At 45.0% G+C, this 27,802-nt stretch overlaps 1 protein-coding gene across 2 annotated transcripts in view; it reads left to right on the top strand.

The window, feature by feature from the left end:
* Positions 1–11,994: 11,994 nt before the first annotated feature.
* Positions 11,995–27,802, top strand: part of LOC132381003 (prickle-like protein 1) — a 108,618-nt gene continuing 92,810 nt past the window's right edge. For both annotated transcript variants that reach the window (XM_059950068.1, XM_059950071.1), the window contains exon 1: positions 11,995–12,320. The gene's annotated coding sequence lies outside the window, so the exon portion shown is untranslated. The remainder of the gene's footprint in view (positions 12,321–27,802) is intronic.

The raw sequence follows: 27,802 nt of genomic DNA, 5'->3' as shown, positions 1-27,802 counted from the left end.
TACATTTGCACACTTAGTCCAGCAGTCATGGAGCATACGGATCCCTTCTTTGTAGAAGTCGGTGTCTTGGACCTCCAGAAGTGATCCACAGCAGGGGTGATTGATAAGTTCATGGCCTAAAGTAGAAGGAGATGAGTTATTAACTTCAAACTTTCTGCATAATCACTCAAAGAGTTGAACTGCACGTGCATGTAATGAGAGCTGTATAACTCATCTCCTTCTGCTTTAGGCCACAAACTTATCAATCACCCCTGCTGTGGACCACTTATACAAAGAAGGGATCCGTATGTTCCACGACTGCTGGACTAAGTGTGTACATGTGGGAGGGGACTATGTTGAAAAATATATGTGCTAGGTTTTCTAAGATTGACTCTTTCTACCTTAGACCATGAACTTATCAATCACCCATCGTATGTTCATGGTTAGGTACATAAATGAAGAAGCGTCAATACATTGTGCACAACTGTCATCTGATTGAATTGTGTCTTGGAAAGGAGGGAGGACGTGGCTCGTGGTCAGTGGCAGAGGATGCTGAATCATTTGACAGATCGAAAATGATTCAAAACTCCATGACCAAAGTTTATTTATTATCAAAATATGACTATATTAAACAACCTTGAAGTTCATCACAAAACAAAGAAATCCAGAAGAACCCTTTTGAAAAAAAGGACTGTCAAATACCCAATGTACAGAGGGAGAAAAAGGAACAAGTCATGCAAACGATACAAGCAAGCAAAAAGCATTCAGTACTGAAGTCCACAGCCTCAGTTCAGAGTGGAGCTGAGTAAACGTCACAGAGCAGTGAGCTGACCCTGCCCATCCCTCGCCTGACCTTTCCAATCTGGCCTGGAGCTTAAGTCGACTGAACCTCCCTGCTCTTTTTCACATTCCGGGTTTGATAGGCTGCATCTGGAATATCACAGTCAATTCTATTCACCCACATTATAAAGTAGAATAGAATGGAACTTTATTGTTTTTGCTCAAGATAACGAGATTACGGTGCTTCTCCACTCCATGCAAAACTGGTATTTACAATGCATGTGGTATGGCTTAATTGTTTAAAATTCCAATATTTACTTGCAACAAGTGACTTTTGATGGTCATTAACACTCAAAGACCATTGGCAAGCCGGGCTGTAGCACTATTCAGCTGCACAACAGCCCTCGGAAAGAAGCTGTTTTTCATTCTTACTGTCTTGGCTGCGATATTTCGTTATCTCCGGCCAGATGGCAAGAGATTGAACAGACAGTGTCCAGGATGGGATGTGACTTTAATGATGTTACAAGCAAGCCGTAGACATCGAGAGTTGTAGATTGTCTCCAGGCCAGTGGGGAAGATGTGGAGGCTCTGGGAGGGGTGAAGGGGAGGTTCACCAGGATGCTGCCTGGATTAGAGAGTGTGTGTTATAACAGGAAGATGAACAAACCTGGACTGGAGGCTAACGGGAAACATGTTAGAAGTTTATACAATTATGAAAGATGTAGGTAGTGTAAATAGGCAGAAACTTTTTCCCCAGAGTTGAAATGCTTACTACTACTCCCACATAGCCCTCCATTTTTTCTCCTCCATTTGCCTCTCAAGAGTTTCTTCAATGTCCCTAATATACCACATCTCCTCATTACTTTCCTCCAGACTACCTCTGACACCCCTCGACATCTTCACAGCTTAGCCATTGCCATCCTAAGAAAATGTCTCTGGCTGTCTGCTCCATCAATGTCTCTTATCATCTTATGCACCTCGATCAATTCACCACTCATCCTCCTCCGCTCCAATGAGAAAAGTCCTTTCCTCATAAGACATACTCTCCAATCGAGGCAATACCGTCCCTAAAGCTTCCACATCCTTCCTACAATGAGGCAACCAGAAATAAACACAATATTCCAAGATTGATCTCACCAGTTTTATAGAGCTGCAACATTACCTCACAGTTCTTGAACTCAATCCCCTGATTAATGAAGGCCAATGCACCACAGGCCCTCTTAACAACCCTATCAATTTGCACTGCAACTTTGAGGGATCCCTCTGTCCCTCCACACTGTTGAGAATCCTGCCATTATCATGATGGTGAAGGGTCTTGGCTCGAAACATCAGCTTGGGTCTCCGCAGATGCTGCCTGACCTGCTGAGATCCTCCAGCATTTTGTGCAGGTTACTCTGCCATTAACAAGCTGCCAACGCAAGTAGTGCATACGAGCTCGATTCCAGCCTTTAAGAGAAGTTTGCATAGGTACATGGATGACAGGGGTACAGAGGGCCATGGTCACGGTGCAGGTCGATGGGTGTGGGCAGTATAAATGGTTAGGCGTGGACTGGATGGGCCAAACGGCTTGTTTCTGTGCTCTATGACTCTGACCTTATACCCTGCCTCTAAATTCGACCTTCCAAAGTGTGTCACTTCACACTTTTCAATACTGAACTCCATCGGCCACTTCTCAACCCAGCTCTGCATCTTATCAGTGTCCCACTGTAACCCACTACAAACTTCTCATCTCCCACATCACCAGCAGCCCTCATTTGGGAGTTCCCAACGGTTTGTTTTATGCCATGGACCAATACCATTAAGCAAGGGGTCCATGACCCCAGGCTGGGAACCCCTGGGAGGAACCCTTAGATAGGTACATGACCATGTAAGAGAACCGAGGGGTATATGGACAGTGAAGGCTGAGGAGATTGGCGCAAGGATTTAATTCATTGGGCACAACCTCGTGGACCAGAGGGCCTGTTCCTGTGCTCTTTATTTTCTATAGTTTTTTTCTTCTGACTTTTAACTATGTCTTCTGCCAAATGAAGCGCTTGGTTCTTAAACTGTACGCAGTCAGTATGAATAAACATCAAACGTGTATAACAGTCGGCTTGGCAACACGCGTTGAGCCAGCGCCAGAGATAAAGATCATGTCCACACACACCAATACTCGGGAAGTGGAATCTCCGGCCGTTCCGCGCTGCAAACCTACGATGGTCGAGACGACACCGGAGAGACGGTGAAGACCTGTAAGTTGGAGGGCCATCTGCACCGGACCGGGGCTACCGAGGGACTCCGCTCTCCCTCACCCTCTGCCCGGCCTCTCCCTCAACAGCCAGTAATGGCGCACGCAGTGGAAACATATGCTGAAAGCGGAAAAATCAAATCTGCCTTAAATAGGTTACTGTCTGCTCCTTTTGTGAAGTCCGCGGAGTCCCCCGGCGATCTTTATACGGTGTCTACAATGGAGCCTTCAGCACACACACAGTCAGGTCACACCCGGCTAAAGCGAAATGTGATGAATTTCAAATAAGAGCCAGGTGGGAAAGTTTAATTTTGATTTCTAAAATTAGTTTGTATAGATTTTTCATTAAACTGCTTTTAACGGCGTGATTTATTGAATCCACAACGCTGCTGCTTCGCTTAACGGTGGCTCCCGGATTTGACATGGGTCTGAAGGAGATACAACCCCTAGGATTCGGCAGTTACGTTTCCCTGCAGGGGAATTAGTGACAGTTTCGGCAACAGTTGATCCTGCCCATCAGCGGATCCGTTATGGTCCTTCTCCAAAGGGCTTGCTATGCCCGAAGCCGCAGCCAGCTGTCGACCCGCTTCGCCTAGAGTGACCCCGTTACGGATCGGCACCGTCACTCACCCCGCTGACACCGGAGCGAAGCGTCCCAGATCTCTCTCTTTTATTTTTGACAAACTGAGGGCAAATTCCCTCCCCTTCCTCAGGTACAGAGAGGCTCCCATGTATGTGACGAGGTTCCACTGGGTAGCCTACAGAAGAGGCAATTTGGTCACCCCGTTAGAGGAAGGATGTGGAGGGTTAGGAGAGGGTACTGAATTAAGTTTACCAGGACCACCTGGATTAAGGGATATGAGCTGTAAGATTAACTTTATTTGCCCATGCATCCATTATCAAGGACTCACACCATCCAGGACATTCTCTTGTCTTGCTGCTACCATTGGGAAGGAGGTACAGGAGCCTTGGGTCTCACACCAGCTGGTACAGGAACAGTTATTACCCCTCAGCTATCAGGTTCCTAAACCTTCACTCACCTTAACACTGATCTGATTCCACAAGCTATGGACTCAACTTCAAGGACTCTACAAATCACGTTCTCAGTGTTATTTCTTAAAAGCCACTGCATTGGTCGAGGTTGACCGTGGATGTTGAATCCTAGCTGTCTACATGCTGCACAAGTCTGGGCAGTATGGTATGGAGAGCAAGCTGTTGCCCATGTGGCAGGTTCCTCCTGACGAACCCACAGGGAAGTCAGAGACCCAAACAGTTTGGCACCAGCAATGTCACAGGAGTTGCCGTTCTGCACTGAACTCAACGTAGGACTGCCTTAAAGACTCCATCTCCTTGGGGCTTTTACTCCTGAAGCCTTCCCCTTGAGAGGGCACAGCCACAAGGCAGCGGAGGTTTGAAGTCAGAGTTTTCCTCCTTCCGGATGAGCTGCCAACCACGGCTGACTAGCCCCATATACCTGAAGTGATGGGTTTTAAGGTGCCGGTAACCCGCCTTTGCCCCTTCTCCTGTCAGTAGAAATTGTTCCACCAGGCTTAGTAGCAAGACCAGGAGCTGGACTTGGTTGTCTGGGGCTATTTGAGACGCAAACCATTGGGAGAATTTAATAGGTAGTGGGAGCTTGTCCCCATTACCACCTCCAGTTATAACAATCTTAAGGAACCTGTATTATTTATGTACGATTTATTATTATTGTTGGTGTGCGGCCAAATGGCTAAGGTGTTAATCTAGTGATCTGGAGGTCACTGGTTCGACCCTCAGCTGAGGCAGCGTGTTGTGTCCTTGAGCAAGGCACTTAACCACACATTGCTGTGCGACCACACCAGTGCCAAGTTGTATTGGGCTAGTGTCCTTCCCTTGGACAACATCAGTGGTGTGGAGAGGGGAGACGGGCAACTGCTGGTCTCCCATACAACCTTGCCCAGGCCTCAGTCAACATCGAAATCGATGGACAGCCAAAGAGGAAGAATTATTGTATTTGTACAGTTTATCTTCTTTTGCACATTGGTTGTTTGTATTTCTTCATTTCTTACAGTAATGCCCACAATAAAATGAATCTCGGGGTAGTATATATAGTGCATATACTGTATGTACTTTGATAATAAATTTACTTTGAATTTTGTACATTGAAACATCAAAACCCACAGTGAAATATACTGTTCCTGCCAATGACCAACACAGGCCAAGAATGTGCTGGGGGCAGCCCACAAGTGTTACCATGCTTCCAGAACCATCAGAGCATTCCCAAACAACTTACTAACCCATACACCTTTGGAATATAGGAAAATGGAGCACCCGGTGGAAACCCATGGGGAAAAAGTGCAGACTGATTGCAGACCATTGTAGGAAGCACTGAGTGCGGGTTTTCAGGCCTCTGTACCTCCTTCCCGATGGTAGTAACGAGACGATGGCATGTCCCGAATGGTGAGGGTCCCTAGGGATGGATCCCACCTCCTTGAGGTGCCACGTCCTGAAGATGTCCCTATGGTGGGGAAGGTTGTACCCATGCTGGAGTTACCTGAGTCCATATCCCTCTGGAGACTCACGTGATCCTGTGCAATGGGATCTCCACACTTTCAACCAGACATCACTAGAAATTCATAGGAGTCTTTGGAGACCTACCGAACCTCCTCGGACTCGTATCAAAGTAGGCTCACTGGTGTACTAGTGTTTGCTTTATCATGGAGTTTTCATAGGCTATAACTTGTGGGTGAATAACTACATGTACCTTCTATATAGAGAGAGAGTTCCCAGCTTCATAAACACTGAGATCAAACATTATGCCTCCAATGAGATGTTGAATACTGACCCTCCAATCAACTATGCAGGTGAAGAGATTGAGTTAAAGCCAATACTTCTGGTTTGACAGTAGCTGATCCATGGTCTGGGATATTTTATAGTTTGCAGTGTGCTGGCACAGAGGTGCTTAACCTCTTGAAACATGGGAGATGTACTACAGGAACACGAGAGTTGAGAGAAAAAATGTATTCTCCCCTTAAAAGCCCTGCAGAATACAAACCCACTTTCACAGAGCTAAAACACATCTGAACAGTGCATCTGCTGTTTATAAACCGTGTCTTCTGTGGACATAGATAGAAAAAAAAAATCCATAATGCTTGCCCTGTTAATGATTTAATACCCTATTGTATATGTCGCCTGTACTACCTATGAATAAATATAATCTCTTTATCGCCCTTCTGCAAAACATTCTCCAAAGGATTCTGTTCAAATGCGCTACTCTAGACTGGGATGAATGCTTAATCCTTTGGGATTGTGGCTGCTTTAAAGGATTAAGCCTTGTATTTATGTATCGGTGTTGAAGTGTTGTGGAGCAGAGTTGCTGACGGTAGTGAGATATAAAATCAATCTCTGGCTGCCTGTTTACACATGTGGGGGGTGAGACGGCAGGGAAGGTCGACGAGGATTCACTGGAGACTTGGTGTGCTGACAGTTCACACCTGTGTTATTAAAGCAAGATCAGTGATTGTGCGATGAAACTTCCAGAGCAATGGCGAATGACAATGTTCTGAATTTTCCACAGTCAAACTAGTGAATGGTGTTTCCTCTTGAAACATAGAGCCATTCAGCCCATCGAGTCCATGCTGACCTTCACATATTAATTTAAATTAGTCACATCAAGTCGTCGTAAGTGCTGGTATTCCTGTGCAACACACACAATCCTGAAGGAACACAGCAAGAATGGCAGGGCAGACTTGTTGGGCTGAATGGTCTCCTATGTCTTATGGTCTTACGGCTTCATGGCCTTAAGTCAGGCAGCATCACTAGAGACGAAGAAGTAGTCAACATTTCAGGCTGGGGCACTTCATCAGAAGGGGGAAGAATCCAGAATGAGAAGTTGCAGGGAGGGCAAGGAGTACAAGCTGGCAGGTGATAGGTGAGACCAGGTGAGGGGGAGGCTGGGTGGCTGAGGGGGGCTGGTATGAGAAGCTGGCAGGTGATAGGTGAGACCAGGTGAGGGTTGCAGGAGGAGAGAGAAGGGGTCATCTCTTTTCCCGTTCCCCATTCTCATCGCTTCTGTTCTCCTCACCTGCCAATCACCTCCCTCGGGTACCCCATCCTCCTTCCCTTCTCCCCATGACCCACTCTCCTCTCCTGTCAGATTCCTCCTTCTTCAATCCTTTACCTTTTCCACCTGTGCCCTCCCAGCTTCTCGTTTCATCCCCCTTCCTCTACCCACTTACCTTCCCCCTCACCTGGTTCCACCTATCACCTGCCAACTTGTACTCCTCCCCTTCCCTCCACCACCTTATTCTGGCTTCTTCCCCACTCACTTCCGGACCTGATGGAGGGTCTCATTCCGAAACCTTGACCACCTATTCCTCTCCGTGGACACTGCCTGACCTGCTGAGTTCCTCCAGCATTTTGTGTGTGTGAGTCAAGTTTATTTACACGTGCACAGGTACGGTGAGGTAGAGGTGCATCGGAAAGCATGCAGGTAGCAGCAACACAGGTACGTAGGTACAGGCAACACACAGAAAGTAAATTATACAAGTCAGTGTAGAGGTAGGGGAAGAGAATCATTGCAAAAACAAGACCTTGGTTAAATAAAAAGACACAATCAGAGACAGGTCTATCGTCGTGCAAGGAGTGTCCCGTTATTGAAGTTGGATTAGAGTTGTGCAGGTCAGTTCAAGAACCGAGTGGTTGAACGGAAGCAGCTGTTGCTGAACCTGGTGGTGCAGGGCTTCAGCCTTGTGCGACTCCTGCTGGATGTGTTTCTCTCCGGATTGCCCCCCATTTCCTTGCATAGTTCTGCCACCAACTCACCCTACATGTTCAGGGCAACTTTTCCCACCGCTGTCTGTCAGAAGTTTGTACAATCTCCCCGTGACCGCGTGGATTTCCTCCGGGTGGTCCGGTTTCCTCCCACAGTTCAAAGATGTATCGGTTAGTCCGTTAATTGGTCATTATAAATTGTCCCTTTGATTAGGCTAGGGTTGCTGTAAGGGCTGGGAGGGGCAGTTCTCAATAAATAAATAAATACTGTACCTAATTAATCTACCAACCGATGGGGGATTCCAGAGGACCCAGATAACGTACTAACAGGGGATCACAGGGGATAACATACAAACTCCTTACAGATGGTGGCAAGAGTTGAACCTGCATTCCCCTCACTAGTACACACTGTGCTCCCCTTACGCTCTCCACATTCCTACTGTAGTACTAGTTTTATGATCACTTGAGTTGTGTATGATGTTCTAATGAACAGGCTCCCAATCTGGGGTCCACGGACCCCTTGCTTAATGGTGGGGGTCCATGGCATAACAAAGGTTGGGAACCCAGGTGCTAAGGGCTGGTCTTTTGTTGGGTCTTCGGGTGGCTGTAGATGCCGATCCATGACCCACATAATTCTGCTCCCTTCACCACTTGCTTAAGGGCAAAGGAAGCTTCACTGCGGGACTTAATCTGGGATGTTAGGATGGATTCACTTCATAAAGAATGCCTCTGTGTGATTTTGCTTAACATAAAGAGGCTGATGCATGGGCAGGCACTACATAGTCCTTGACAGATCGGGGTCAAAATCCGATGGCATGGAAGCAAGATGACTGGGGACCCTTCACTGCTGTTGTGGTATGTCATCACCTTCCGCAGTTCCACTGTTGAGGTCTTTCTTGGATCGCTCTTTGTCTGGAACCTCCTCTTGACCTTACAGCCATGGGTGACCCTATCAGGAGCTAAACTCCAGATGGCATCATTCTCAAAATCTCAGGAACTCACAACCTTCTCCAAAGTGCTGATCCTTAGAGATGACATCCTCACTCTATCTTGAGGCAACCAACTTGGCTTTCCTATTACCTCAGAAGCACATTTAACCAATCGTATGTCATCCAAACTCAATGTCATCCAAAGGGTTAATGGGGAGGTTTTTTTTCCCCGTCAAGTCAGCATGGACAAACCAAATGACACCACAGTGTATTTACAATGCATTTCCAGGTGCTGGCTCCGCTGAAGATTTATTGACCTTAATTAAGAGACATACACCTCGAAGCAACAAGCAAAAAAATCCTGAACACGTGAAAAATGTTCACCATCTCTGCCCTTCCCCATAGCAAGAGGGAAATAAGAATCAATGGTATCTGATGGGCCATAGATTCATAAAGCATGACAACACAGAAATAGGCCCTTCAGCCCATCTACTCCATGCTGAACTCCTATTCTCATTGACCTGCACCCAGACTCTAGCCCTCCACACTCTTTCCACCCATGTACTTATTCAAACTTCTTCTTAATGTTGAAATTGAACCACGTCCAACACTTCCACTGGCAGCTCGCTCCACACTCCCAACCACCCTCTGAGTGAAGAAGTTCCCACTCATGTTCCCCTTAAACATTTCACCTTTCACTCTTAACCTCCAACTTCTAGTTCCAGTCTCACCCAACCTCAGTAGAAAAAGTCTGTCTATATCCCTCATAATCTTGATAACCACTATCAAATATTCCTTCATTCAGTCAGTCATGGAGGCAGATACACTAGTGAAGTTTAAGAGACTACTAGACAGGTATATGGAGGAATTTAAGGTGGGGGGTTATATGGGAAGCAGGGTTTGAGGGTCGGCACAACATTGTGGGCCGAAGGGCCTGTAATGTGCTGTACTATTCTATGTTCATTCTCCTACACTCCAGTACATTTAGACAGAGACATAACATAAAGATTTGTACTCCTCATGTATATGAAGGATGCAAGTAATAAAGTCGATTAAATTCAATTCAATGAAGTCCTAACCTATTCAACCTTTCCCTATAATTTAGGTCCTCAAGTCATTGAGACATCCTTGTAAATTGTATATTTCCACACACACATGATAAGAAGACCTGAATCTGAATCACCGTCAAAGTCAGTGTCCCAAGAAGGCATCCATTATTGAGGTCTCTCGCTATCTGGGATATGTCCTCTTCTCATCAGTAGCCTTAGGGAAAAGGTAGTTAGGCCTCCATTAGTCTCGATAGACCATGGATTTGCACCTTGGAAAGCTTCCAGGTCACAAGCCTGGGCAAGGTATTTTTTATGGAAGACCGGCAGTTGCCCAAGCTGTAAGTCTCCCCCCTCCATGCCACTGATGTTGTCCAAGGGAAGGGCACTAGGACTCATACAGCTTGGCACCGGTGTCATCACAGGGCAATGTGTGGTTAAGTGCCTTGCTCAAGGACACACACACAGCCTCAGCCAAGGCTCGAACTAGTGTCCTTCAGATCACTAGACGAACACCACGCACCAACACAAGGGAGGAGGTACAGGAGGCTGAAGACCCCCACTCAATATTTCAGCAAACAACTCTTCCCCACCGCCGTCAGATTTCTGAATGGCCAATGAACCCATGATCACTACTTCACTATTCCTCTTTTACACTGTTCATTTAGTTAAGATAGTCATTCAGTCATTCTTTCTTCTCCCAATTTTTATGTATTGCACTGCACCGTGGCTGTTCATCTCATTCATTATTGCACTGTACTGCGGCCACAAAGCAACAATTTTTATAACATACGTTAGTGATAATAAACCCTATTCTGATGCCGGAGATGCCAGGGTGCCTGTCCAAGAAGACCACAGAATGGGAATTGGTTTATTATTGTCAGATGTATTGAGGTACAGAGAAAGGATTGTCCTGCATATTGTTTATGCAGATCAATGTATTGCATGGTGCATTGAAGTAGCACAACATAAAACAACTACAGAATGCACAATAAGTGTAATAGCCAAAGAGAAACTACAGTACAGTCAGACAATCCGGAGCAAGACAACAAACAGATATCTTTTTTATCCCTGACGTCCTTGATAATATGTCCCCTCAATCATCATCCCACTGTTTGCTGGGTGCAAGTTAACTGCCATGATTCCTTAAGATAATTGAGGTACAGAGCGGAATAGGCCTTTACAGACCCTCCAGCCTCACTGCCCAGCTACCTCTGATTTTAATCTTAGCCTAACCACAGGATGATTTACAACGACTAATTAACCTATCAACCAGTACGTCTTCGGACTGTGAGTGGAAACCAGAGCATCCGGGGAAACCCATGCAGTCACGGGGAGAACGTCCAAACTCCTTACCGGCACCGGCGGGCATTGAACCCGGGGCGCTGACGCCGTAAAGCATTGTGCCAACCGCTACACCCCTACTTTACCAGCCAGAAGGGAAATGAGTGGGTAATCCAGTTGTCAGTCAGGTTTGTGACTGAGATTATAACTATCATCCACTCGCTGATTTTTCTCTCCGTAAATCATCCCGCACGCCCTGGGAAACACTCCTATTTGCTGCATAATTAGCAGACGTAGGCCCCACCCGTTTGTACCTCATTGGCTGGTGCAATTATGTACTTTGAAGAAGACTTATTATTTACTTATAAATATTTTCAACATGTCAAAGTATCCTTCGTAAATAGTTTAACACATGATAAGATAACTACGCCAAGTAGTTGCTACTTGACCGCTGAGTTCCTCCGGCAGATTGTGTTCCAGATTCTACAAAATATAAGTTGCTTCTTTCTGTAGCTGCAGTTTGAAATGGGGGGGTTTGTGGTGTTCGCTGGTTGAACCCCCCACTTTCACATCTCCAGTTTACCGATGCTGGCCCGTTTGGAAAGTCGTACTTCAGAAATTATTGGTAACAGTCCAGCCCGAGCATACCATGACGTGAGAGCAAGGCTGTAGATAAAATTCATGTAGATAGGAGGCATCCCTGTTTAAAATAACAGCTTTCTGTTTCGGAGTTACACACGCAAAAATGTTGGAGAAACTCGGGGGGGGGGGGGGGTGGCAGGCAGCATCTCTGGAGAGGAATTAAAAAGTCGACGTTTCGGTCCAGGGCCCTTCATCAGGGTCTGGGTCTCCATTTTAAAACTGAACCATTTGCAACTTCTGTTATAAGTGTATTTCCGTCCAGTTTAAGGCATGGCCTTTGAGGAGTTAACAATCCCCGCAGCCAGAGCTCCTCCTCTTTTAATAACAGCCCGTGCCTCCCAGAAGGTATGCTCCGTCGGTATTGGCCAGGCTGCCGAGGAGATAGAGGGGGACTGATCGCAAATCTCTTCTGGCTGCGCAAGGGAGCCGCGGTCTCCCAGTCCAGCCGTTCGCTGAGAGAGGAAGAGGGCGGAGGGGGCGAAATGCAGCCAAGCTAGGAGACGAGGGGGGAGCGGCTGCTCACGAACAGGAAGAACAAAATAAAACAGCCGCCGAATCTGGAAGAACTGACAGACCAGGAAAAGGCGCTTGGAGGGGAAAGTAAATTTGAACAAAGAAAGTAGACGAGAGAGAGAGAGAAAAAAATTGAGAGATTTAGCTTGTGAAAGAAGTTCATTCCGGGTAAGTCCAACATTTTATTAATTGTAAAGTACTTGAGGTTTGTTTTCCATCCATGTGGATTATGAAAACTTTTTTTTGTTTTAAACCTCTGTGGGTTTAAAACTTCACAGCTTGGCCGTTTAATTTGGTAAAGGTTTCTGTCTGAGCGCTAGCGGGGTTGATCAAATGGATTGGATTCCCTTCGTTCCTAATCACTGTTCCTTTGATCTTTTAGTTAAATTGCTTCAGTTGTGGGTATTTCTGAAACTGCTCCATGGTAACCGTGCCCAGAAACAAATTTGTTTTCAGGTGTTCGCTTGAGAGGACATTTGTTGTCCGTGCGGTTCCGAAATGACAAGTGTCGCGTGCAGTGCGACCCGGGCTGGGCAGGACTCGGGGTGAGGACGCTGCTGGGCTCTCTGCCCGGCCCTCAGAGGGAGGTCTCCAGCTCTGCCTCCTCCCGGACACCTTCTCCCGAGGAGGAATGAGACAATTAGGACGTCCGGTGGACCACCAGCGGTCGTAACCTCCCCGCCCAGCCTGGCCGGAGCCCTGGCACACGAGTCACTTCGCTCCTCGACTCGGGAATGATACTTGCTCATCCCTTGAGCTCAACTATGAAATAGTGACCTGAAACTTGGGGAGCGTGGGGGGGGGGGGAATGAGAAACAAATGTAAAGAGTTGAACAGAGTTCTAATAACATCTGCTATGTGGAGGCATGTTGGGCCGCTGATACTATGAAGTTAACATGTGGTGGGCTTCCTGCAAACTAGTTCAGACTTCAACTATTGATCCAAGTATTTAGATTTAAAGATCTTTGCAGAAGATTAAGACGGGGTAAGAGTTCTGGTATACTACCGTCACTGTGAATAGTTCATCACTATGACCAGTCCCGCTACCTTTTATGTAAGTACGAATGAAGGCATAATTCCGTTGCGACACATTTCCGAATTTAAGAAAACGGGAGTAAATTCAGATATCAGTGGTGTAAAGGGACTTGGGGGTCGTTGGACACGTTTCCACCCAGGACCTGCGCTCTTCTCACTGCTGCCATCTGGAAGAAGGTACTGGAGCCTCGGGACTCTCTCAATCAGCTTCAAAACCAGTTATTACCCCTCAACCATCAGGCTCCTGAACCAAAGGGGCAACTTTACTCAACTTCACTTACTCCATCATTGAACTGTTCCTACAACCAATGGACTCAATTTCAAGGACTCTTCATCTCATATTGTTATTGATTATTAATATTTTTTTCTTTTTTGTATTTGCACAGTTTGTCGTCTTTTTGCACCCAGGTTGTCTGTCCTGTTGGTGGAGCCTTTCACTGATTCTATTATGTTTATTGGATTTACTGAAAAATCTTCAGGGTTGCACAATATATGGTGACCTATTTACTTTGAACTTTAAAGGTTAACTTGCAGGTTAAGTTACTGCTGAGGTAGACGCATGTAATGTTAACATTCATTTCCAAAGGACGAGAATATGAAAGCAAGCATGTCGTGCTGGGGCTTTATAAGGCATTGGTCAGACTGTACTTGGAGCACTTTTAGGTTCCATATCTAAAAGGGACGCAGTGGCATTGGAAAGGGTCCAGAGGTCTGGAGAGGGTTATAAGTATGATCCCAGGAAAGAAAGGGTTAAAATGAGCATTTGTTGGCTTTGAGCCTGAATTCACTGGAGTTTGGAAGAAAGAGGGAGGATCTCATTGAAATCTACTGAATATTGAAAGGCCTAGATATGGAGGGGAAGTTTCCTACAGTGGGAGACTCTGGGACCAGAGGGTAGAGCCTTAGAATGCAAGGATGTCCCTTTAAACAGATAAGGAATTTCTTTAGCCAATGGATGGTGGATCTGTGGAATTCATTGCCACAGACAGCTGTGGAGGCCAAGTCATTGAGTATATTTAAAATAGAGGTTGATAGTTTGATTAGTCAGGCCATCAAAAGTTATGGTGAGAAGGCAGGCAAATGGGATTGGGAGGGATAATAAATCAGCCATGATGAAATGGCAGGACAGATTTGATGAGCCAAAAGGCCTAATTCTGCTCCTATGTCCTATGGTGAATCAGTAACCTTTGTTTACAAATGAGTGGAAAGTGCAGAGCTTTGGAAGGGAAAGATAATTGCTTTCTTGCCAAAGATGTGATTAGTTTAAGGCAAAAGGAAGCAGGAACCTTGGTTATATCTGAACTGATGATCTTGGATTGCAAATGGCACATTTATTGGGCCAAAGCTAGGTAAATGTCCCTAGTTTAGAAGGGGGGGTTTGGTCAGCATGGATGAGTTGGGCCGAAGAACTTGTTTCCATGCTGTGTTACTCAACATTTTGAGGTTCCTCCGAACGTGAGTCCTGCCTGGTGGCGCAATAATATCAGTGCTGGACTCCGGAGCGAAGGTTCTCGAGTTCAAATCCAAGTTGGGTTGAGCTAGGAACTCAGCCTCGTAAAAACAAGAATAACTTGCGACAGGAACACTGTCAAGATGGTGCCCCGATAACTTCACTGCCGAGTTAAGGGCTATTCTTCTTCTAATGTGAGTAGTTTTTCAGCCTTCAATCTGACCAGTGGATGCATTGACTGTTCCATAGCTTCAGGCTAGACAAATAGCACATCATTACTGAAACAGTTGCTGAGCTATCAGGCTCCGATCCCCAGTCGGAGATAATTACTATCCTAAACTCTGAAATGGGGAGGAAAAGCTCGAGCAAAACACTGGAGGAACTTGGCAGTTCAGGCAGCATCCGTGGAAATGAACAGGAAGGTAATGTTTCAAGCCAAGACCTTTCTTCATGACTGGAAAAGAAGGGGAAGATGGGGGGTGGGGAAGGGGGAATAGCAAGAAGAAGATGGGTGGGAAAGGTAAAGGGCTGTCAAGGAAGGAGTCTTATAGGATGGGAGAGGAGAGTCTACCATAGGCATTTGTGTTTATTTGGGGATAACCTCTCCCATTGGTGCTGCCCTCCTGTGTTGGATCAATAGAATTACAGTCTGGACTGCCAGGAACAATCAATTTGCATGACCTGTTGCTCAAGGTCTTGGACTAAACGTGTTTTCGTATGTGACTGTTCTTTTATTCTCTCTCATTATTTTGAATGTGCACATATTTGAATGTTGGCCCCAGAGGAACACTGTCTTGTTTGGCTGTATCCATGTATGATTTGAGTGATATCTAAACTTGATTAGATTTGAGGAGGAAGGGAAGGAGGAGGGGCACCAGGTGATAGACAGGTGAGAAGAGGCTAGAATGGGGAATAGGAGGGGGGAGGATTTTCTTTTACCATACTGGAAGGACAAATCGATATTCATGCCAACAGCTTGCAGGCTACCCAGATGGAATATAAGGTATTGCTTCTCCACTTTGAAGGTAGCCTCACTGTGGTGCAGGAGCAGGCCATGGGCCACCGTGACTGAGTTTGACCAGCTGTCTTTGCTGCCGGCTGCAGAGAGATTTAGCCACTATAGATCTGAAATAATATTCAGTTCATTTCCAGTATTGTGGTGTGCTTCCTGATAACTCACAGTAAATTATGATTTTCTTCCCCTAAGCAATTAATCTTATCAATTATCGTAGTTAACCCCCACCCCCTCTATTACCTCAATCACTGCCCGGTAAGCACTTTAAATATTTTTATAATACAGTTTACATTCTAAGTGCTGATATTTAGGCAGATTTTATTCCCTATCTGTACTTAAACCTTTAACTTTATTTTAATACCATTAATTATTCTTTACAATTGTGAGCGTTGCTGTTTTTTAGAGTCGTCATAGAAAAGTACAGCACAGAAACAGGCCCTTCAGCCCATCTATTCCATACTGAACCATTTAAACTGCCTAGTCCCATCAACTAGACCATAGCCCTCCATACCCCTACCCCTATCCAGACTTTGCTTAAATGTAGAAACCGAGCTTGCATGCCCCACTTACGCTGGCAGCTCATTCCACACTCTCACCACCCTCTGGGTGAAGATGTTACCCCTCATGTTCCCCTTAAACTTTTCTCCTTTCCTTATCACATGGTCTCTGGTTCTAGTCTCACCCAACTTCAGCAGAAAAAAGCCTGCTTGCATTCACCCTATCTATAGCCCCCATAATTTTGTATACCTCTACCAAATCTTTCCTCAGTTTTCTATGTTCCAGGGAACAAAGTCCTGACCTAAAGTCCTGCTGCACTCCTGACCTATTCAATCTTTCTTTATAACTTAGGTCCTCAAGTTCTGGCAGCATCCTTGTGAATTTTCTTTGTACTCTTTCAAATTTATTTCCATCTTTCCTGTAGGTAGGTGTTTCATTGCATGTCACGCCCTGACCAACCCACCAAAGCAAATTCCTCATGCATGTAAATGTAGCTGCTCAATACAGTCAATCCTCAATACACGTGGCTGAAGTCTGCAATAAGCAGTCCTGTACAGGGGTTGGATCTCTTGCACCTTTGTGTGCAGTGCATGGTGATTCTGGCCACGTGACTACCTCACAACTCAGAGACACGCATCCGTTCCCGACCTTGGCTGGAATTTTCATGTTCTCCCTGTGATATTAAAGAGTGTCATCCTCCCTCGCCCTCCCCCCCCCCCCCCCCAAGCATTCTGGTTTGCTGGATTAGTTCATTCCTGAAAATTCTACTCAGTGTAGATGAGTGGAAGAAGCATGGGGGAGGGGAGTGGGGGGGTGGTGCTGATGCACTTGGAAGTAAATACAGGTTTGTGCAAAAGTATTAGGCACATGTAACAAAAATCTGTAATCAAAATCAAGGTTAACACCGCCGGCATGTGTTGTGAAATTTGTTGACTTTGCGGCAGCAGTGCAATGCAATATATTATGGAGAAAAAAGTGAATTATATATTTAAATAAGTAGTGCAAAAATATAAATTCAAAGAAAAGTTGTGAGGTATTGTTCATGGGTTCAATGCTCATTCAGAAATTGGATGGCAAGGGGAAGAACCTGTTCCTCAATCGTTGTGTGTGTCTTCAGGATCCTGTACCTCCTCCCTGATGGTAAGTGAAGATAGTTTCAAAAATAATGAATTGATATTTAGAAACTTCAAAAAAAATTACTATAAAGAGCAGTAAACAGTAAAAAAAACTAATCAACATTTGGTGTGACCACCTTTTGCCTTCAAAACTGAGTCAATTCTCTTGGGTACACAGTCATGCAGTTTTATTAGAAAACTGGCTGGTAGGTGGTTCCAAGAATCCAGGAGAACTTGCCAATTCTTCAGCAGATTTTGGTTATTTTGCTTGCTCCTGTCTCTCCAACTAATTCCAGACAGCCTCGATGTTGTTGAGATTGGGCTCCATGGAGGCCATATCATCTGAAATGATATATATAAAAAAAAATGTCGTGCCTAAGTCTCTTACACAGTGCTGTGGATTATAGGGAAATAAGTGGGGGAAATGAGACTCAACAATAGCTCTAACAGCTGGCATACACTTGATGGGCCAAATGGCCCCGATAAGAGAAAACTGTGCCAAAGGAGTTTTGCTGTGGAAGTAAAGTGGTAACTATATTGTACAACAATTTCTAACATTTATAAAGCGAAGTCTGTCATCGGATGTATTACTGGAAAGGACCGGGGGAAGAAGTGATTTTCAAAGGAGGAAAAAGAGGAGAATCAGAATTGGGTTTATTATCACTGACATACTCTATGACATGAAATCTAGTGTTTTTCAGCAGCAGTACAGCACAATACATAAAATATACTCTGTATCTGCATCAGCATTTCATGTGGAGAGGGCTACTGCACATAATTGGAATAATCTGCAGTGATTTGCATGATAGCCAGTTCCATCATGGGCACTAACCTCCCCAGCATAGCGGACATCTTCACATTCTGATGCCCCAAAAAGGCACCATCCATCATTAAGGACCCCCATCACCCAGGCCATGCCCTCTTCTCTTCTCTGCCATCAGGGAGGAGATACCGGAGCCTGAAGACACACACTCAGCAATTCAGGAATGGCTTCTTCCCCTCTGCCATCCGATTTCTGAATGAATGTTGAATCAATCAACGCTACCTCACTATTCTATTTTCACCAATTTAACTTTATAAATGTATACTTTAATTTACAGTTTTTAATACCATGTATTGCAATGTACCGTTGCTGCATAACTCTGCACCTATATCTTAATGCCTTGTTAGTCAGGGTATGAAGGGATGTGGGGAGAAGGCAGAACATTGAGACTGAGAGGGAAATGGATCAGCCATGATGAAATGGCAGCACAGACCTGATGGGCCAAGTGGCCTAATTCTGCTTCTGTGCCTTATAACAACAAATTTCACCACCTATGCCAGTGATGTTGAACTTGATTCTGCACCCACTCCCTGACAGCAGTAACAAGAAAAGAGCATGGGTTCCCATCTTTTGGGTGAACAAAACAGGAGGCCACGCATATCCTGGGACTAGATACTCGGGCATAAGGCAGGAGTTTCAGTCTGGATCTGACCTGCATGAGCACTGATCAGGGATGTGGCTGTCCTCAATGGAATGCAAAGTGCAGACACAGATGCCCCTCTGTGAGAGGAAACGGCATTGCAGATGGATTTTGCGTACTGCTCTACTGTTGATATAAGGGGCAAAGTGCTGCCTAGCTTTCTAATATTCAGGAAGAGCATCTTCCCCTCTGCCATCAGATTGAACATTGGACCCATGAACAGTACCTCACTACTTTTTTATTGCACTAATTAATTTAATTTTTTTTAAAATATATATACGCACTCTTAAAAATGGAATTAATGTATTCCATTGTCTCACTGCTACAAATATTACAAATATCACAACATATGCTGGTGATATTAAATCTGATTCTGATTTCAGACCGAGAATCTTCAAGACAAAGTGCCTTGTTCTGGTGAAGGGACTCTGCCAGAAACATTGACTCTTCATTCCTCTCCATAGATGCTGCCTGACCTGCCGAGTTCCTCCAGCATTTTGTGTGTGTATTGTTCTAGACTTGCTGTGTCAGAAGAATCTCTTGTTTAAAATAAATCTGGATTATTTTAGGGAGCGCCATATTGCAGTGGGCAGTACTGCTGTCCTGCCCACTATATACCTTCTGTAATTCAGCTTTTCTGTATTGCAATGTACTACTGCTGCAAAAACAACAAATTTCACTACATGTACTATGATATTAAAGCTGATTCTAACCCCTTACTGGCTGTAAAATTGCACTCGGATGCAGTTTCTCTTGATATTCATCCCATATATTCCTCCACATTTTATTCCATATTTGTACTTTAGTCTCTAACTTTAGTTTAATATAATCTTTTATTCTGTATAATCGTTGAATTTTTTTTTTGGTTGCATGTATGTCCTGACCAACACAGCACAGTAAATTCTCAACCCATGTCAATGTACTCTATATGGTGAAAAAAGTTGATCCTTGATTACTTTAAAAAATGTGACAATTAGAATCAGCAATTAGTTATCAGGCTGCTCAATAACCACTGAAAATGTTTTGTCTACTTAACATGATTTATGGATATAGACTTCTTAAAATCAAAGGCAACTTTCACACATCTGGCTGGTGAAAGGTGATTCTGTATTTCCTGTATTGGGTGGTTCACTGTACGCCACTAATGTCCCTCCAGTCTGGCTTGCTCTTTACGCTCTGGTGCTTCGGCTAAGCGAGAGATTCCTATGCACGAGATTCTGCAGACGCTGAAAATCCGGAGTAGCGTGCAGAAAATGCTGGAGAAACTGGACAGGGCAGGCAGCATTGATGGAGAGGAATGGTTGCATTTTGGGCCGAGACCCTTCAGGGCTGTTTTGCTGCATGAACCCTTTGCTGTTGGCACCGATTTCTACAGAGTTCTGGATTACTCCAGCTCAATTCACTTTGGTGTTTCTATCTCCTAGTCGATCAGCAGTCAAGAAGTCAAACACAGCTTGGAGGCCTGTCTTGGGGGTAGAGTACTGTCTGTATAGGTGGGTGCGAGTTGGCAAAGGTGCTTGCTTTGGTGCTGTTGTGTTCTGTGTTGTTCTGCTGAGAATCATGGGCATGCTATGTTGGCACCAGAATGCGTGGTGATACTTGTGGGCTGTGCCCAGCACATCCCTTAGGGCAGGAGTTCCCAACCTGGGGTCTAATTTAAAAAAAGAACTTGAACCCCTGTCTTGGGGTGTGTAGGTTATTAACACAAATGGCACATTTCACTTTGTTTCAGTGTGATAAATTTGAATCTGTCAGTGGTCTCCCTTGGGCTCAAGTAAATCCAACACACAATGCTGGAGGAGCTCGGTGGGTCAGGCAGCATCTATGGAGGGGGATGGAGAGTCGACATGTTAGGTTGAGACTTCATTTGGACTGGGAAGGGAAAGGGCAGATAGCTGGTGGAGCATCTGCTGACGGGTACTAGATGTTCCAGCTGAGGTAGGAGACAGGAAGAGAGGGTCATATTGTCGTTTGCACAGTGAAATGAAACCACTTAATTAGAGAAACATTGTATGCACATAACATCAAATAAGTGCCATTCACAAGAAAAACAAACTATCCACTTTTTTTTTACAAGAAAGAACACAAGTTTATTCCTATCAGGTTACTTTGACCTTTCTGCTTGAAGGAGAGCAGTCATCCTCTCCGGTACATCCTCACTGAACCATCTTGGTGAATCTGCACTGGTCAGGCTTGAATTTTAACTGTTTCTCCTTGAAACGGGTGTCTGTGGGTGTTGAGTGATGTGGGTGTAAACATGGCTGGTAGCTCACCGCCTACACCTGTGGTGTTGTTAAGACCCGTAGAACAATACTGAGCAGGCTCTTCAGCATGTGATGTTGTGCTGAACAAATTAAACTAACAAGACCTATTGCCTGTCTCTGCACATGGTCTCCATCCCTCCATTATCCACATATTCATATGCCTATCTAGGAGGCTGTTGTACACCCTCAACACTAGGCCTCAAATACCAACTTCGATGACTGATTCCCTGAACACTAGGCCTTGAATGACAGACTCTTGGATGACTGGTGCCCTAAACTCCAGGTCTTGAAGGCTGGACTCTCCAACGGGCAGTACCCTGAACACTAGACTTTCAATGCCAGTCTCTCCCTTGACTAAGCACTAGAACTTTCTGATGACTGGTACCAGACATCCCATCCTGCAAAAACGCATTTCAGGGAGGTAGCACCCCTGCCCCCTGCAACCCCATATTCTCTCCCTCCCGCCCCCACCCCACAGTCAACCTACAAGGGTGTATGTAATAGTTTAGTGATTTTTGTCTAATCTGTAAAGCAAGTTGGGTATATGCAGAAAATGTGACATTAAGATATGTACTTATATTATCATGGAGTCATGATTTTATTCTATTACAACTTTGTCAGTCTACAGGGAGTTTGGCCTCGTCACATAGGACATCAATAGAGTAGCTCCTTAGCAGCTAGCCAGCCAGTTTAAATAACGTCAGCTATGCTAATGAACGAATGACACCTGTTAAACCCACCTCAACATGTCTTTTCCATTTGAACCCACCATGGGCAACAGAAAAGTCACTGTTACAAACAGTGCAGCGAGCAACACTGTCATTATTTTTGGGGTCGACTGTAAAGCCCGCCCACAGAGAAAACTGATAGGTCTACTTAGCACGAAGAGAGACCAATCTCCCCCTCCCTCTCAAAAAAAATCGATTTCCAGTATACTGTATATAATTTTTGGGCGTCAGGGAGCCGCTATCAATATGCGGGAGACTCCCAGGACTTCCGGGAGAGGTGGGATGTTTGTGGTACCCTGAATACCAGGCCTCAGCACTGGGTTCTCTGATGACTGGGACCCGAACCGGAACGCTAACCCATGGTTCTTGGGCAGAAAGACGAGGAGGAGTTGCATGCCTCCAGCTCACTTTAGTGCAGCAATGACAATATGGAGCATCTGCGTTCTCTCACGAAGGCTGACGGTTCAGTGATAGCTGCAGCACAAGAGCTCAAGTTTCTGTGCTGTAAGTTTCTATGGCAACCCCAACCGCCCACCCTCGGTTATTGATCTATTTACCAATATTCTATATTAGAGTTGATCTGTGCAAATGGTGCAAAAGACAAGTGTGTGAGGAAAGCTGAACGCCTGGAAGAAATACATGCAGTCGCCTCCACGTGCTACAGTTTCCTCCCGCGTTCCAAAAAGGCATATGGATTCGGGTTAGTGAGTTGTAGCCATGCTCTGTTGGCACTGGAAACGTGGCAGCATTTGCAGGCTGCCTCCAAGTACATCCTCAGTGTTGGTTGTTGATGCAAAAATGGTGCATTTCACTATGTGTCTCGGCGTATGTATTCATAGAAAGGAACAGCACAAAAACAGGCCTTTCAGCCCATCTAGTCTGTGCCAAGCCATTTTAACTGCCTACTCCTATCAACCTGCACTGGGACCATAGCCCTCCATATCCCTACCATCCGTGTATCGATCCAAACTTGCCTTGAGTGTTGAAATTGAGCTTGCGTGCATCACTTGCCCTGGCAGCTCATTCTGTGACCCTCTGAATGAAGAAACAAAGCTAATCTTTCTTTTCAACGTCTTTCACAGTACCTCAGATTATGTGACAGTAATAAACTAATTTACGAATTCGTAGTGTAATGTCTTCTGCCTGAAGCTACGACTATATTCAACCAACCGCTGCTGAGATTGATGTGAAGGACCAGATTATGGGTCCGTCTCACAGCAAGGAAGTATCCTGTTTTATGCAGATCAATCTAACCAAAGTAAAATTTGCTCCCCAGCAGACCTCCCCACAGTGTGATGCACTTGAACTCGCGTGCTTGTGTATGTTTCACAGTGTGATGTTGTTGGTTTGAGGTTCCAATGGAGATTTAGAAAATAACGGATAAAATTAGTCACACATTTCCAATATGAAAGCCAAAGGTAACATTATGCTTCCTGTCAGTTCCCTGCCTACTTTTATGCTGTCTATATTTTTTTATTACTTCAAACTGACTTGAATCGGAACCAAAAGCCATGTGCTTTATTTATTATTTCTCAAAATATTCCGTAAGAAACAATACGAGGCATCAAACACCAGATTTAATGATAGAATGTCCACATGCAACAGTAAATGGATTTTATTAGTATCCTGAATATTGAGGTTTGATTGCATTCTAGTGAGTCTCTGTCTGTTTCTGTTAATCTGACACTAGTAATGGTGCGATCATTTGAGTTGAGTGTGATATTCTTCCAAGGCAAGAATGCCAACTTTTTTTTGTGCCATGGATCAAGGGGTCCATGGACCCCAGGTTGGGAACCCCTGTCCTGAGAGGTTGTCTACTGGCGGGTCTTGAGGTAGCTGTAGAAGCTGATCCAGGGTCCACATGATGTGGGATTTTAGATTGGAGAGCGTCTGTGCGCGATTTTGTTTAACACGGGGAGACTGGTGCGTGGGCAGCCACCACGTGGTCCTTGACGATGGGTGTCAGTGTCCAGTGGCATGGAATGAAAGGCAACTGGGGACCCTTCACTGCTGCAGCCTTACTCCACCTTAACTGCCATTGCGGTGTGTCAATATCTTCCGCCAGCTCCACCGTTGAGATGTTGGTTGGATCGCTGTTTGTGGTGACGCTCCTCAGAGAAGATTAGACTGTGCTGGAACACCACGGGCTGTTTGATGTTGTGGTGTTTGCCAAGCTTGGCAATTAGCTTGTAGATGTTCCATCACCGTCTGGGAAAAGGCACTGAAGCATTCGGGCTCTCACGACCAGACTATGTAACTGTTTCTTCCCCCGAACTATCAGACTCCTCAATACCCAGAGCCTGGACTGAAACCTTACTGCCCTATTGTCCTGTTTATTATTTATTGTAATGCCTGCACTGTTTTGTGCACTTTATGCAGTCCTGGGTAGGTCTGTTGTTCTTTCTAAGTAGTTCAGTCTAGTTTTTGTACTGTGTCATGTAACACCATGGTCCTGAAAAACGTTGTCTCATTTTTACAATGTACTGCACATAGCAGTTATGGTCGAAATGACAATAAAAGTGACTTGACTTAGCAGTTGAGGTGACTTCCTCTGTGCGCGGTTGTTGGTGTACCCCTCTGGGAGTGTTTGCGTTCAGAGAGAAAGACTAAAAACTGCGCAATGAGGATGCCACATCAACTGGTGGTGAAACATCTGCAAACTAATTGCTAATCTCAGTGAGCACCTCAACCTGCGCTACCAACGTTCACCACCATCCAAAGCCACTGGCTGCCTTTAAACCATTTTTTTTAAAGAACTTGTCTGTGCAAACTTTCCTTATAACACTTTGCCCAAAGGGGGAAGTGTCTAGCCATCATTTAGGAATGTGGAACCAATTGCAGGCAATCTGGGAAACTGCAGAAACATGGGAATACCCCATCACAGCAATGCGACAACAATCTCGTTGATTAGGAAGGGACCTCAGCTCAAAACACACAGAGCAGAATCCGGGTTATTTCAACCTTGCACACGAAGATGCATTCATCACTGTCTCCTGCAGTGCGGGGCTGCCCTTTGCACGATGGAACTTTAAACTATTATTACAATAACACTGGCTCCCCTCTTTAGGGCAGTCTCGGTCCTTTCGAGGTTCTTTATTTTTGAGGTCTTTTTAAGGTTGCGTTTCCAAACTATCATGTATTAAATGCTGCCCTTGTAGATCCCCGTGCTTACGGATGGGCAAAGATTCAGTCTGATATATAAAGGAAAATTTATCGATCTGACAGAAAGAAATCCCCTTCACCCTCCTCGGTGCACACGAACAGAAAGCATGTCCGTTGACTTGATATGTAGTCAGTGTTTCTATACTGTGGTAATGATTAGTTTGCTGGCTGGTTTCTTGACCACAAACTGAGTGGCATGTTAGACCATTTCAGAAGGTGTTTAACATACCCATAAGTTGGGTTCTGTCACACCAGGGTCAGCCTGAAAGTATGAACACTTGGGAGTTTAAAGCAAGCACGTGCACACACGGAATTCTGGAGGTTTTCAGCAAGTTGGGCAGCATCTATGGACAGAAATAAACAGTTGGCTTTTTCGGGCCAAGACTACTCTTCAGATCTTGATCAGGACCCCTGCTGAGTCCCTGCAGCATTTTATGTGTGTTGCTTAAGGTTTCCAAAATCTCTCTAGTCTATAATTTGGAACTTAAATTCCCTAACTGCCATGTGGGGCTTGAACAGGCCTCAAGAATGGTGACAGTGGAAGCTTGTCTAGTACCTCCACCACTGCGACACGTGGAGCCCAGACGTGCTGAGGGTCACCATAAAGCACTGGTCTGGGTAACCAAAGCCTGTCTGATTGCCAGCTCCGGTTCGTCCACATCAATGAGCGCGCACAAGCTGGAACAGTGCTGTTGCTGATCTGACTGTTAACGCCTTCATTCAGTGCCTTTCCCTGTTCTGAAATGTAAACATCGAGGAAATTCTCATCCGCCTGTCAGCTGGGACAAGAATCAAGCTAGGGTCAAGATTGTTGTCATCCGCACAAGTCCCTGAGTGCACAGACACGATGAAAAACTTTCAGCGGCATCACAGGCACAGGGCATCAGATGCTCGACATTCACGAAAAAAAGATAAATTAGAACAAATTACACACTCTTTTACAAGAAAGGGCACAATTAGAACAAAACAGAAGCCTGTTGTAATGCAAAGTGATTAAAGTGGTCACAGTATTGTTAAACTGTAGTGATAGTTTCTGCCAGTTGATTCAAGAGGAAAATGGTTGAAGGTAACTAATATTTATATACAAAATGCAGAGATTAATATCCCATTCCAAAGGAAATGCCACAGAAGTCCGTTGTAGTTCAAAATGGTTGTTGTTGCCATACTGAGGTAGTGATAAAGGTTGAATTAGTTGGTCCAAGAACCAAATGGTTGAAGGGAAATAACTGTGCTTGAACCTAGTGGTGTGGGACTTCAGGCATACCGTCTACCCACTGTGAGAAGATGGGAATCTATGGATGATGCCTTTTTGAACCACCTCAGTAGTATCTACAGTTCCTCTTGCCTGAGAATCTGGGATCTAGCCCTGGAGGCCTGCAATGGGTTGGAAATCTAGAAGGTGACATGGTGGGGAATCTCTGGTACAGATATTGCTGCCTTAAAGTAGACCTCTTGTAGGAATACTGATCATTTCACATTCCTTATGGTTCCGTTGCCCTGTCATTCTGTCTCTCAGTTCCCTTTCAGTGCATCAGAATCGATCGCCCTGCCGATTGTTCAATCTGTAACTCCTTTAGTACCTCGGTAGGGAGGTGGGCCCACCCTCTCCACCAGCCAAGCAAGATTTTGGTGGTGCTTCTGGCAAAGGGGCATTCTGCCAGATGATTTGGACAGCTTGCTCAGGAATCCATCCAGCAGGAAGAGAGAAAATATTAGCGGTCCGTGCCCATCGATCCATCAAAGTTGATGGAGTAGTTGGAAAGGAGTTTGGTGTGCAAGAGATAATGTTGAAGGTCTATAAAGGTCTGGTTAGACCATGCTTGGAGTATTATGTTCCATTCTGGTCACCTCATTATATTAAGGATGTGGAAGTTTTAGAAAGCCTGCAGAGGGGATTTACTAGGATGCTGCCTAGATCAGAGAGCATGTATTATGAGGAAAGGTTAATTGAGCTATGGGGCTTCTCTCTTTGGTGAAAGAGGATGAGAGGCGAATTGATCGAGGTGAACAAGAGACATAGATAGCCAGTGCCTTTTTCCCAGGGCAGAAGTACTAATACAAGAGGGCATAATTTTATGGTGATTGGAGGGAAGTATAAGGGAATGTCAGAGGTAGGTTTTACACATTTGGAAGGGCACAAAACACACAACTGAGGCAGATACTTCAGTGGCATTTAATAAACTCTTAAATAGTAATCTAGATGATAAAAAAAAAAGACCATAAGGGTATAGGAGCAGAACTGAACCATAAAAATGGAGGTCTTCGGGGGAGGCAAATGTTTAACATTGTGGGCTGAAGGACTTGTGCAGTGTCTGTAAGAGTTCCTGTACCGCGGTGTCTCCCTCCGCAGATGCTGCCTGACATTTTGTGTGGGGCTCAGGGTTCCCAGCCTTCGCCGATCAGGACCTAACAAGTGATGCGGTGCTAAATTTTGTCCGTGAAGCTCCTTGTGATGGTTTCCGATGCTCAATGGTGTGACGTGTTGTCATTGCATACTCAATACTATAATAATACAAGGGAGGCATTAAGGGAGATGGAGACTGTGAAGTGGCCGTTTTTAAACAAAATTACATTAATCTAAATTGAAAACACTCCACTATTGTACAATCCCATTTTAAATTTTAAAAAAACTAAAGTCACGAGTAGCACAGACAAAACTAAGATACTTCCATTCTCAGTACCAGTCCTCACAGAGGGATCAGAAGTGGAAAGAGTGAGCAATTTCAAGTTCCTGGGTGTCAACATCTCTGAGGATCTATCCCGGGCCCAACCTACTGATGCAATTACAAAGAAGGCACGACCATGGCTATATTTCATTAAGAGTTTGACGAGATTTAGTATGTCAGCAAAGATGCTGGCAAATTTTTACGGATGTATCATGGAGGACATCATCACTGGCTGCATCACTGTCTGGTTTGGG

Source organism: Hypanus sabinus, chromosome 25, assembly GCF_030144855.1.
Source record: "Hypanus sabinus isolate sHypSab1 chromosome 25, sHypSab1.hap1, whole genome shotgun sequence".
Lineage (NCBI taxonomy): Eukaryota > Metazoa > Chordata > Chondrichthyes > Myliobatiformes > Dasyatidae > Hypanus > Hypanus sabinus.
The sequence above is the reverse complement of the archived record's forward strand: the minus strand, read 5'-3'. Positions and strand labels throughout refer to the sequence as shown.